The following is a 13,350-nucleotide window of genomic DNA, read 5'->3' as shown; positions in this document are numbered from 1 at the left end:
TGACATTCAGATTCATCTTCAGGTACCGGCTGGACTTGATTCAAGTTTAACAACAGATGCATGGAAACTGTCTCTGTTTAAAAGGGCCAAAGACAAAGGAAATATTGGCTTGTTACGAGGAGTCTCTGAGCCCTATGTATAGGTGAGGTTGTACATTCCTAAAGTTAGGTTCACATAGTGGTAGCAATTGTCTGTCAATCAAGGTCAACTCTTAAGAGGGGAGCTGAGTAGACAGGATTACAGGGTATCACAGTATTATTTATATGAAGAAATGTCCATGCAGTTGAATATGAAAATATATGTGTATGGATGCCAGGATACTGTATTCCAAATAGGTTCATTATTATGTAGGTTTGATGTTGAGATGGATTGGTATGTTATTTTTCAATCTAGGGCTACCAAGGGTAAAGGAGGACACCCAACTGGACGGCTTATGGCACTCCTTCCTTAGTTGTTACCTGCAACACAGGGGGACACATTCTGAGAGTGGAGACCCTTAGGAAAGAGGGTGGTGGCCTATAGCGTATGCTGATCATGAATATTTGCGACCCCCGAGGGTGAGTGTCTCGGAAGAAGTGTTTGACAACTTAGATCTTATTCTCGTATAATGGGGTGAGCTGACTGCCAAAAATCCAGTAATTGTATGCAGGGATTAGAATGCGAGATGTGCGGATAAGTTTGGGGGAGCGGTTCATAGAAATGTCATTGAACATAGTATTATGACATTTAAAACTGCAAATGTCAGGGGGGTGCAGTGGCTTTGTTATATGCTGGAATGAAATCTGACTCTGCTTTAGGGACGGACTGGGGGGATTGCCCGGGTGGTCCAACTTGGTTTTATGTGGGGTGGTGGGAGCCCACGTTGGATTATCTTGTAGGCAATAAATTTTAATGGAGCTGCTTAACTCCCTCAGTGTTGTCACTAATGTATATAGCGATCATGCTATGTTGATACTGGATCTAATGAAGAATGATAGTGAGAACAATGTCCTTAAGTGCAGTGGTATGATATCAAACCATGCAGGAAACCTACTTGGTTGGACCCAGGTCTTTGCCTGGGGTTGTTTTGACTGGAGAGGGCTTAAAGTCAAGAGTGCCAATGAATTCGAAGGATGGCTTTCTTTGATGGTGCATGAGATTGGGGGTTGTACCAGAGATCCAATATTTCTCAGCAATACATGAATTACCAACGCTTTTGATATAAAGGTACGAAATGGCAAGCATGCTATCGAGACACATCCCATGATTGTTTGTCAGCCATGTTGGGTGAAATCCCACGAATATAAAGAGAATATCGGTCTTGGCTAAAGTACTATAAGATAATGACTGCCAAGACAAAATGGGAGCGGCTTGTTCAAGTTTTGCGAAGGCGAGTTTCTGGAGCAATTTGGCAAAAATACTGGCAACGGCTTGGGGGAAGAGGGCAAACAAAAGTGTAAACCCAATCCCCAGAGCTGTTTGGAGTGCCCACATTGGCGCCAAATTCTTTGAGCTCTCAGCCCCATGTCCATTCCCCATTATATAACTGGTCGTGGCCATTGGTTATGAGCAAGAAGACTCTAGTTGTTATTTTAAATAAGCTTAAGAAATCAAGAGCTCCAGGCCCTAATGGCCCGGCGAACGTGGTCTCTAAGAGCAACCCAGAGAACTGGGCCAACGTAATGCTTGTTTGTTTGCCCGAGTCTGCAGAGAGAGAAGGATCCTGACCTCAAAGCAGCAGTCTGTTTTAATACCCATTTATAAGAAAGGTGAGCGGGGAAATGTCAATAATTATAGGCTGCTGTCCTTGTTGGATGTTACAGGCAAACCTTTTGCTACTCTGGTTTTGGATGAGTTGTGGAAATGTTTATCCAAGAACGATGTACTTCACCCTTACCAGACTGGGTTCCGGCCAGGATCAGGGACCGCTCATGATATCAGAGCCTTGGACTCATTAATGCAAACTACTTGCAGCAAAAAAGGGCCTCAACCTTGCACATTGATTTTGTGGATTTTAAATCCGCATTCAATCAAGTAAATAGGGAGATCTTGTGGCCTAAATTAAGCAAACCGGGCTGTCCGGCCTGGTTGCTGCAAATATTCATAAAGCTCCATAGTAATAACTGGACTAGTGTGAGGCTGGACAATGGAGGTACGGTGAATGCATCGTCAAGGGTGAACAAGGGAGTTAAGCAAGGCTGTGTCTTGACTCCCCTGTTGTTTAACCGGTATATAGCTCATCTCTTGTCGTATTTGCTGGAGAAAGCAAACTGCCCCCGAGGATCAGTAGTGTCCCTATTGTTGCTATGCTGTATGTCAACGATTTGGTCACGTTTGATCAGACACTTACAGGCATGAGGAATATGCTCAATGAACTTGCAGTATATAGCCATCAGTGTGAACTGGTTATTAACTTGGACAAGACTGATATAATGTTGACATCAAGGAAGAAAGTCAGGATGGATACAATGTTGGGCACTATCAACTATGTCCCATTTTACCCGTATCTGGGTTTGGAGTTGAGCGTCCTGTGTGGTCAAAACCAGATCATCGACAGTAAGACAAAAAGGGCCAAACAATCAACTTTACAAATACACAAGTTCGCAAAAGAACATGTTGGATACTCAGTTGCAGGCATCATTATCTTGTACAAACAGTGTCTTTGCCCCACTGTTCTTTATGGGCTTGAGGCTTTGACCATGCAGGATTTCTCCTGGCTAAACAAGATAGAGGGCTTCTTTTGGCTCACTGTCTTGAGTTTGAGCCCCTCCTGCCCTGTGGAATATATACATTTAGAATTGGGACTGGCCTCTTTCATGGGTATGTTTCTATATGATAATTAAGTCCAGCCCTTTACGCCAACATTTGATATGCCTGGGTGAAGGCTGTGATAGATAAGCGGTCTATAGGGGTCATAATTATATGACTTTAAATCACGATATCCTTGCTGAAATTGAATTAAATCCTCATTTTGGTCAAGAAACCCCTTATGCAGTATTGAAAGATGATTTCACAAGGCGATTCAACAGATGGGATTGGTGTAATAACTATATCCATTTATCGAAGCTAAAGGTTTACCAGGCTGTGGTCAAAATGGTGCGTAGATATAGGAAGACACAGCACTATCTCCTATTGTGTCCTCACGTGAAAGTAAGGTGGTTTCTAATACAACTTTCTATTAATCAACTGCCTGTACTGGCTGTATGTGGTCCTCAGCTGCAAATACCCACTGAGGCTCGCTTTTGCCGAATATGTAAAAATCCAGACAAGGAAGAGACAGCTAAACATGTCTTGGCCCAGTGTGCTGCTATGCAATCTACATATATGTGTAATTTGGTCTGTCTGGTTCACAGGTAGGTGGCAATTACATCTGAGACCTTTTGGGATTATTGCCTCAATATGGACTCCATCTCCTAGCAGATAGCCTTATACCAGGTTTGGCTCCAAGTGAAGAAGTTGTACTGTATCACTAGCTTGTAGTACCTTTAATGAATTAACTAACCCATTTGGTTTGAATGAAATGTATAAATAGTTTTTTGTATTGTTCTATAGTGCATGAGTCTATTACCAAGTAGGTCTTAAAGCTGGAACATTTATTGTTATGTGTTCAATGTTTAACGTTTAATTATTTTACGTTGGTGTTGTACCAATAGTAAGGTGATAACTCAGATGAATTGTATCTTGAAACTTAAATTATGTGTGTAAAGTTCAATTTGAACTAATCACATTAAAGATTATTATTAAGTAGGTTCTTCTTAGAGGCCCTCCTTCCTACACATTACACTCAGTAGGCTGCTGAATACTGCTAGGTCTCCAATATGTATACATAGCTTAGAACATATAACATAGAATACTCACATTGAATATAAACATAAAAACAACCCAGGCAAGCCACGCACCTGCACACTGTTGATTGCATGGACCCTGCAAACCTATTCTGGCCCTTAAGTACAACTCCTGGTTTGCGTACCCACACTGTGTCTTCCTCCTCCACTCTGATGAGTCTTGCTTTCTTGATCCAGTCAAATTTGTAGTTCATTTGATCCCTCTTCTCTCTTACACACTCCCTCAATATCCTTCCATCCCATTGCGCAAATGTCATTCTCCCCAACCAGGCAGGGCATATCAAAGTTGCTGGCTTCCTAAGAACCTGAAATGGTACCAGACCCTTAGTGGCATGTGGAGCAAATCTATATGCATACACTCTTCTGTCCACAGATACCTCCCACTCCCTACCTTCTCTTACAGCCATCCGAATGCCATTCATGAGTGTTCCTATAGAAGCAATCAACTATGCCATTGGCAGCAGGATGAAACAAGGATGTCCGGTGATGTACAACCTCCATTGCTGTCAAAATCTCCTTCATGACTCTGGAAGTAAATTGTACTCCATTATCAGTAAGCATCTTACTAGGATATCCTTCTCTTTGAAATACTTGGTCAAGAAACATGACCACTGCTTGTGAATGTGCCTCCTGCACCACCTTCAATTCTACCCACTTAGAGTACAAGTCAACTAGTACTAGGACATATTTTTTACGATACCTACTACTACTAATGGGTCCCAACATATCCATGGCAACAAACTTCCATGGTAAGCCTGGAAACTCTAATGGCTTCAATCGTTGCACATGTGTTCTCAATCCATTGTCTGACTTTATTAGCTCTTCAACTTCATCATCACAACCTGCCACAAGTGGTCTGCTCTGAGGTGGCCCTTAGGTTTTGTCATCCCCAGATGACCTTTAGGGACCTCATACTCATACTGGAGGTACTGCGCTACCTCCAGTAGTTTACACCTGACCCCTTGTGGTGGCACTACTCGTCCTGACCTGAACACATGAGCTTCCTCAATACTCAACTCATCTTTTACCCTATGAAACACCTCTAACCAATCCTCACTAGTCCACTGTGCCCAGTTCATGAATATCATTTATTTGACCTTTGTCAGAACATCATAATTATTTCCAGCATCCTCACATTCTTGAGCTGTGACTGTACCTCCACATACCACACATATATCATCACAAGTAACTTCTTCTTCATCCCCCTGTTGGTCTACAACACTATTGCTTTGTGATCCAGTCAAGGAATCTGCTCCACCTTACAGGAATGTCCTTGCAGGGAGGTTACCCACTTTACTATTCTAGAGGCCCTTGATATGAAATTTCCTACCAAGGGTGTCTGATCACTAAATACCTTAAAATCCCTTTTCCACAAAAATGCCTTTCATTTTCGGATTACCCACACAAAACATAACGTTTCCTTCTCAATAACTGAATATCGAGTCTCTGCAATTTGAGGACACTAGACGCAAAGGGGATCACTCTCTCAACACCATTCTGATTTTGTAGCAATAATGCTCCTAGAGTGGTGTCACTAGCATCAGTCATAATGTATGTGTCCTTCTCTGTATCAAAACTGTCCAACACAGGGGCCCTGGAAACCACCACATTTTGTATAGTATTCGACTAAGCCTAAAACCGACATAACACCATGTGTGTCCTTGGGTGGTTCCAGCCCTAGTATGGTCTCCACCCATCTCACCTTGGGCAACACACCTTCCCCTCAGCGTTTGAGTCCTAAGTAGTCATTTTTCTAACAATCTGAAGCAACACTTGTTCTTCTGAAGGGTTAACCCGTTTTTGCAAAGCTCATTCAACACCAGTGACAATTTCATATCCTGATTTTCCAGAGACCTCACCATAATCGGAATATCATCTTGATAGAACATGAATCCTCTTAATTTCCCTAAAACCGAATGCATGTCCCGCTGGAAAAATGCTGCTGCATTAACAAGCCCAAACGGCATGGACTTATGTCTAAAAGTGCCCTCATGCAAGATGAACGTCATATAGTCCCTCGCGTCAGGATGCAGTACTACCTGATGATATCCTGACGCAAGATCTAGAGTGCTAAATATTTTGGCGGCCATCCATCATTCTAATAAATTCACCAATGTTAGGTAGATGAAACCTATCCACCACCATGCACTTGTTACTACCTCGAAGGTCCACACAAAGCTTTACACCTCCATTACCTTTGCAGACCCCAACCACCGGAGAGCCCCATTCTGATGCCTCAACCATTTTTAGAATACTCTCTCTCTTCTTATCTCCTCAGACACTTCTTCTCTCAGTGCTAAGTGAAGACACATACCTCTTTCTGCCACAGTGGTAGTTTCCTTTTCAATTTAATCTTATGACAGCACCCTGTCAGGCATCCCAAGGAGTCACTGAATACCTCCTCATTACCATCCTCTAGTCGAGAGGCGGATTGGCTGACTGCTGCAATAAGACTTGAAACCTTGGAATCAATAACCATATCCAAGCTGCTTTGTTCATACCAACCTAGGAGGCACCCTCCTTTCCCAGACACACGGTAACTCTCCCCAAACACTCTTATGTCGCCTGAATGTAACCCACAATGGCAATCCTTACACCTCCATAGGCATTGGCTTTAATCCGTGGTGTTGACAGTTGAACCTTATGAAACCGTTCACACCAGATATCATAGTTGATAATAGTATAGTCTGACCCTGAGCCAACTAGCATGAAAACATCCATACCATCCACAAGTACCTCTGCATGTGGCTATCCATCTTTTTGCGGTTGGACACCAACCTCACTCACAGACCAACAGACACCCCTACACTCATTTTCAACTGTGTCTTTAGAACTGTTGTAGTCCTGTTCACCCAAAATCTCCTTAACTCCCTTTTGGGAGAATTTGTGACAACGGGAAAAATATCCTTTGTTTGCCCACATCTAAGACACAATGCCTTGTGACCTGAGCAAGTTGTCGAATTAGCAAAATGGGAGATGCTCCCACAATGGAAACCCTTCTTAACATGTGGGCTTTGTTCCAATTTTGTATCAGACATTTTCCAGTCCTGACCCTCCCTGCATGCCCTCTTTTCGTTGATAGGTCTTACAGGTGTTGTAGTCTTTTTACCAGGAGCAACAACCCTTTTTTTCATTGACCACAACATTTGAATACTTCATACCAGCCTCTGTTTCCCCTTCTTTTCTATTTATTTGATGCATGACAACATGTGTTCAATCCTTTTCGCAATATCAATAACTTCCTTAAAAGTGGGGTCGCCCTTTGCCCATATTTCTTCAATTTTATTCTCATGGACCTTCATCATGAATTGGTCCCTACGCCTCTCGTTGTAATATGGTCCAGAATTACACCTATAGCTCCCTGAAAGTGGAAACAACATCTTCAATGGACTCCTCTGTGCCTTCATCTCTAGTACAGAAGTAATATCTGTGAAGAATTATACTAATTCTCTTTTCAAAATGTTTATCAAGTTCCTTCAGTTTAGTTACATATATGCATCGGGTGTCTCCTCATCCTCGTCTGAGCCAACACCAGAAGGAACTAAGTCTGGGAGACTTTTCAGAATGTGCCTCCCTTCAAATCCTAGACTGTGCATCAGTAGGACCCTGCGGCGCTCTATACTGTATGTGGGCCCATGTATGGCAGCATGAAGTCTTGAAAGTCTTCCTTCCATGTGTCCCACTTAACAGAATGCTCTCCAGGCATAGACTAGAGTTGGACAGGTAGAGAGGCCATGGTCTGCTCAGTAAACAAATCCTCCCCTTATCTCTGCTCCACTTAAATTGTCCCAAGTTTTATGGATGTCCACACCAACTACTGAGTGCTTAAGAGTGTACGCTCTGTGTCCATCTGCTGAGAGCTAGCTTGCCCAGAAACAAAATGATGATGGGTGCTAGTTCACCCACTAATGTCCTTCCACTCAATCTGCCACTTAGGTATGGAAAAAACAGATAATGACTCACCCTCCGTCACTGTACAGCGGATCAGCTGAAGTGCTCCACCGGAATCACGTTAAAGGTGCCGTTAATACCACTAAGGAGGGTTGCCGAGCAACAAATGCTAGCGCGATCAGGTGGACGGCGCACTGCTGGGTCTTTTACTCAAAGTGGACCCGCTTCAGTCTAACAGTACCTCCCTGCAGTATAGAGGGCGTCCACCTGTCACCATTCAGAGACATAGGGCCAAACAGGACCCCTCCAGGATCATGCCAACATTGCAGTCGGAATCCATGGCGGACAGGCTGCAGGAGCCTCACAGGGGAAAGCACCTCAGCACAGTCCGCTCCCGCTGATGCAGAAGTAGGATCCCTTCTGCACAGATGCAAACAACACAGCGAGGGCAAGCTGCGCTCTACGCCAGCAGTGATAGTACACACCTCCATGATCCTCCACCACAGGAGCCAAACAAAGACGGAAAGGCTGCACTGCCAGGACAGACAAGCCTCCCCAACCAATTTGTCACCAGATTTGTGAGGTGTGGATGCCAGGACACTGTATTACAAATAGGTAATTTATTTAGTAGGTTCTTCTCAGGGGCCCTCCTTCCTACACGTCACACTCAGCAGTTTGTTGAATTCTGCCAGGCCTCCAATAAATATACATAGCTTAGAACATAGATCATAGAATACTTACATTGAATATAAACATGCAACCAACACAGGCACGCCAAGCAACTGCACACTGTTGCAAGATGAATGTAAACAAACACTTTTGAATTAAAGCACTTGTGCTCCCTACTTTGTAGTGTACTAAAATATGAACATATAGAACACTATACTTCATATCTTGTAAAATGTAAATAATGATGCAGGTGCATTTTACTATTAAGAAATCCAGGATTAAAATGCCATTGTTAGGTCTTTACGCTTTAGGCAACAGTTGCATCTTGGGTTGAAGCAGCTGCAAGTTGGTTGGTGGTGCGCTCTATGTCAGGTGCTCCCACCACACATGTCAGAAAAGCATCCTGAGGGCAGAGGTTCTCAAAGGTTCAAAGCTCCGCTGGTCATACAAAGTGAATACAATGCCTTGATCTTTGGAGAATGGCTGAAACTGGGATTTTACGCAGCTGTCCAGTTCTGCAGAGGCACCAATCTGGGGATGGAAGATGTACACAGTGCCCAGTGGAGATAGTTCAGTTAAGAGACATAAGACAAGGGGGTTATTATGACCTTGGAGGTAACCATGCCGCAATTTGCGGCATGGTTACCCCCTTACCGGGTACCGGGTCCGGGTTCCTTAAATGGGGAATTACCGGACCATTCCACCCTTGGAGGACCCGGTAATTCCTCATTCGAGGAACCCGGACCCGGTACATCCCCATTCCCATTCGAGCCCCCATAGGGCTCAATGGGAATGGGGAGGGGGTTAACAACGGGCACATTAATAACGGGCCCGTTGTTAGATCCATGGGCTGCTAGCGGGACCCGCTAGGGGCACCTGGTTTTACCAGGCACCCTTTGCGGGTCCCGCGAGCAGACTCGTAATGGGGCGGTAAGGGGTTGATGGCTGCGGCACCATTACCGGTGCCGTTAACCCCTTACCGCCAACCTCGGAATGAGGCCCATAGAGTCTAAATGTTTACTTTGTTTAACAGAAGAATATGAACCCTGCCAGACCAACATAACCACCGCACAGAAGGACACAGACTAGTCACTAAATAACTCTAATAAACACTTTCCAATATCCTGCATACAAACTGTCAAACACCAAACAAAACACACACATACCTCTACCGCAGCAGAAATATCCAACCACCACAAAATGCACAAACTCAGCAACAGCCAACTAAACACACCACACTACAGAAAAATAAAGCAATTACACACAAATCATCCAACACCCACTCATACAACAAACACCACCTATTCTTTACCAACTAAAAACAAACCCAGCACACAGTGATCATCTTTTCCGAACTGAAGCTACCAACAGCACATCAAAGCTCTCTAGCGCTTTCCCTTTTTATCACACTAACAAATGTGAGGGGTCAGAAATGGAAGATAGACAGAAAGGTAAAGTTTTCCCAAAGTTTGCCATTTAGTAAATGAAAAACGGTGAGATGAACGCCAATCTTTCTGCATCCTAACCAGGATGTATCTAACTAGAAAACTAAACTGAAGAAAGATGACCTAGTGTCCAAAATTCTTAGATCCTCACAATGATACATACAACAAAACAAAACATGGAATATTTAGCTGTCTTCAATTAAACACCATAAAATAAAAGTTCAAACTTACAGGTTCTTGAAAGTACTCTTTGTAAACATGATTGGATTCCGTTCCATTAATGCAAGAATACTTTTGGAGAAGTTTTGATTCAATAAAGTTCTGTTCAGTTCAACATAAAAGTTATTTTCCTTCAAATACGACTTTCCGTTTAACAAAGTGAATGGGACTCATTACGAGTATGGAGGTAGCCATGGTGCTATTAGCGCCATGAATACCCCATACTGCCTACCGGGTCCGGGTTCTCGGTATGGGGACTTACCAGGTCATTCCAACCTTGGAGGACCCAGTAAGTCCCCATTCTGAAAACCATTCCCCATTCCCATTCGAGCCCCCATAGGGCTCAATGGGAATGGGGAAGGAGCTAATAACGGGCCCGCAAATAGCGGGCCTGTTATTAGCTCCCTGATCCTTTAGCGGGTCCCGCTAAGGGCGCCTGGTAAAACCAGGCGCCCTTAGCGGGACCCGCTAAAGGACCTCGTAATAGGGTGGTAAAGGGTTAACGACAACGGCACCCTTACCGTTGCCGTTAACCCATTACCGCCGACCTCGTAATGAGGCCCAATGTCTTTTTCATCAACACTTGTTCCAGAAACCAAAGCAATTGGTGTATTTTCCAAAATCCTTCTTTGTAAATCAAAAATCTCTCTCTCTCAAAACACAAGTCGATAAATCAAGGCAAGTTAGTTTTCACAGGATAGAAAGCAATTATCAACATATCAACTTTCTTCTTCAAATAGACTACTTTTGTCAGGATAGCACATCAACTACTTCTGTTAATGCCACAGTTATTCTCCCAATGAAATAATGTTAACCATTTTTTTTTCTGGGCACCACTTTGCCACAATTATACTGCTTCCGAACAATATCTTCTTTCTTGGTCCACTCGCCTGCCAGGGCTAACCACTATGATACATTTCTTGGTTTACTCGCTGGCCAGGATATAAAACTCTTACAACTATAGTTGTACTTATTGGCTATATTTTTTCCAAGCTTTTCTTTCAAATATCTTAGGTGAGGAGGGTGGAACAATGACTGCCCCTGTTTATCGTCTCTTGACTTTTGGCAATGTGAGTTGCAGGCCTCCCCCAGTTGGTGTCCCAGTGTCCCATATAAGGGGAGTTGCACCCCTGTTACCTCTGTACTACTCCTTTGCAGCCTCCTGGCTGTTGACAATGGGCACACAAGTTTCCCCTAAATATCCCATATAAGGGGAGTTGCACTCTTGTCTCCTTTATATTACTTCTTTGCAGACTCTTGACTGTTGACAATGTGGGTTACACGTTTCCCCCAATTGCTGTCCCATATAAGAGGAGTTGCACCCTGGCTGCCTCTATAATTCTTTATATGTTCGGCATTCAAAATTAGAGGTTTCTGATAAATGTTTTTTTAGTGCCCTGGAGTCACCTTTAGCGTTACACAAACTCATTGATCTTCTTTAGCATCTCAGTTGCCTTAACTGATGCTGCGGGGGGTCTCCTGTCTCTGATCAGCACATGTGTGTCTTCCACAGTTTGTATGGCTGTTTCCTGAAGCTCCTACAGCTCCTGCACACCAAAGCGATGCACGTTGGGATGGGAGCGCATCCTCCTCTTAGTGGGGCTTCTCTTCCCGATACCACTTCCCACTGCACTTAATCTGCAATGTGACAGGCCTTTACATTTCACGTCGGACAAAGCCAGCATTCTCCCTTCAACTCCTGTGGTGAACTCAGTACTCTTGTTTGCCTTTGCCTCAGCTACTCTTTCAGCCTCTCCTTCTCTGCTGGCATCTCCTGTCACCTGCACATTTCTCCTGAGTTTAAATATCCCAATCAGGTGTATTGGTTTATGTTATGATGCAGTTTAGTTGGTTAAGGAGTGTTGCTGTTATCAACACTCTACTTACAATGTTATTGTACACATTAAAGGTTCCTGGCACAGCAGTTGGTTGAAGCGGTCAAGGGAGATGCTGTGGTGGGGGTCTAATGCCATATTTCTTTAATACATAAAATATAAGCTCACCCCAGTGTTCCTGGCTCATATCTTAACAGTCTATAACAACTAGACTGCACATTCTGGTTAATGGCATTGTTGATACTTACTAACTCTGGGTCCTTCTTCCTCATCCCAGTACCAACAGCATTACAGATTTTGGGGTTTTGGTATTCAATAAGTTTGAATTGCTTTGTGAAATGAGAGTTGTTAGAGTTAGGGACACTTGTGAAAAAGGTTTGTGTTTTAACCTTGGGGTTAGGACCTCTATTCAATATCATGACCTTTAGAGGGTATTTTAGTTAATTCCTGAACCCGCAATGTACACATCTTGTGTTGGTTATATAGCTTTCCATAAAATGGTGCCTGGTTAGTTTCATAGGCAGGACTTGTACAATGACATCATGCCATTTTGTATATTTTTGGAGTAGGGAAATTTCATGTTCAGAAGAAGATGAATACTGCGTTTCTCCAAGAGGAGTCACCATTTCCCCATGAATGCCATCTCCTCCCATGTGATCCTCCCGTCTGATATCACTCCCAGGGTTAGGATCAGGTAGCGACTGCTTTTTCCTGGCCACATGAGAGGAGACTTTAGGCTGGGGTTTTGTGATGACTTTCTATGATTCATCACACTAAGCTCTCCCAGACCTCCTTCCTTTACAGATCCGCCAGAGCAACTGAAGAGCATGAAATTGCAGCACTGTATCAATCACAATAACATAACATAACTTTGGGTTTCTTAGCAGAAGCGGTCCAAGTGCAATTCTTGAGCAGTTGCAGGCCCCCCTCAGTTGTCAGTACACTTGGAAACCAATGCTTCAATCTTCATGTTGGGTCTGCATACAGACGCCACCATGTTTCCCATGAGGGCTGAAAGTGTTGATGGCTTGTAACATGGCTGGTCCTATCGGGAAAACAGAGAACAGCCCAGCGCCTTCGAACCTGACAGTAACTAGAGGTCAGGTATAGCCATTATCAAAACAGTGGTTCACCATGGGTTGTGCTCTTCGTAGTTTTGAGTATTGGCAGAGCCTCCTTACAATTGATCTTTGGGTAGGTGATTTCCTCTGTACTTAAGGACATATCCTCAAGCGTTACCAAGAAACATTATTGTCTGAATAAAAAGCTTGACATTTGGGGCATGCCTACATGTTTATTATGGCTTATTATTGGTTTGCATAATTATTCTAATACCCAGGTACAGTTAGACACTGATGGGAGCTTGTCAGAGAGAATGTATTCCTGATCTGGATGGAAACAAAAATGCATTCTTGCACCATGTCAATTGTATGTATCAAATCTTGACAAGTACTTAGCAAAACATTG

This window comes from Ambystoma mexicanum, chromosome 3q (genome assembly GCF_040938575.1).
Source record: "Ambystoma mexicanum isolate Mex_15411 chromosome 3q, UKY_AmexF1_1, whole genome shotgun sequence".
NCBI lineage: Eukaryota > Metazoa > Chordata > Amphibia > Caudata > Ambystomatidae > Ambystoma > Ambystoma mexicanum.
Note: the sequence above shows the minus strand (reverse complement) of the source record.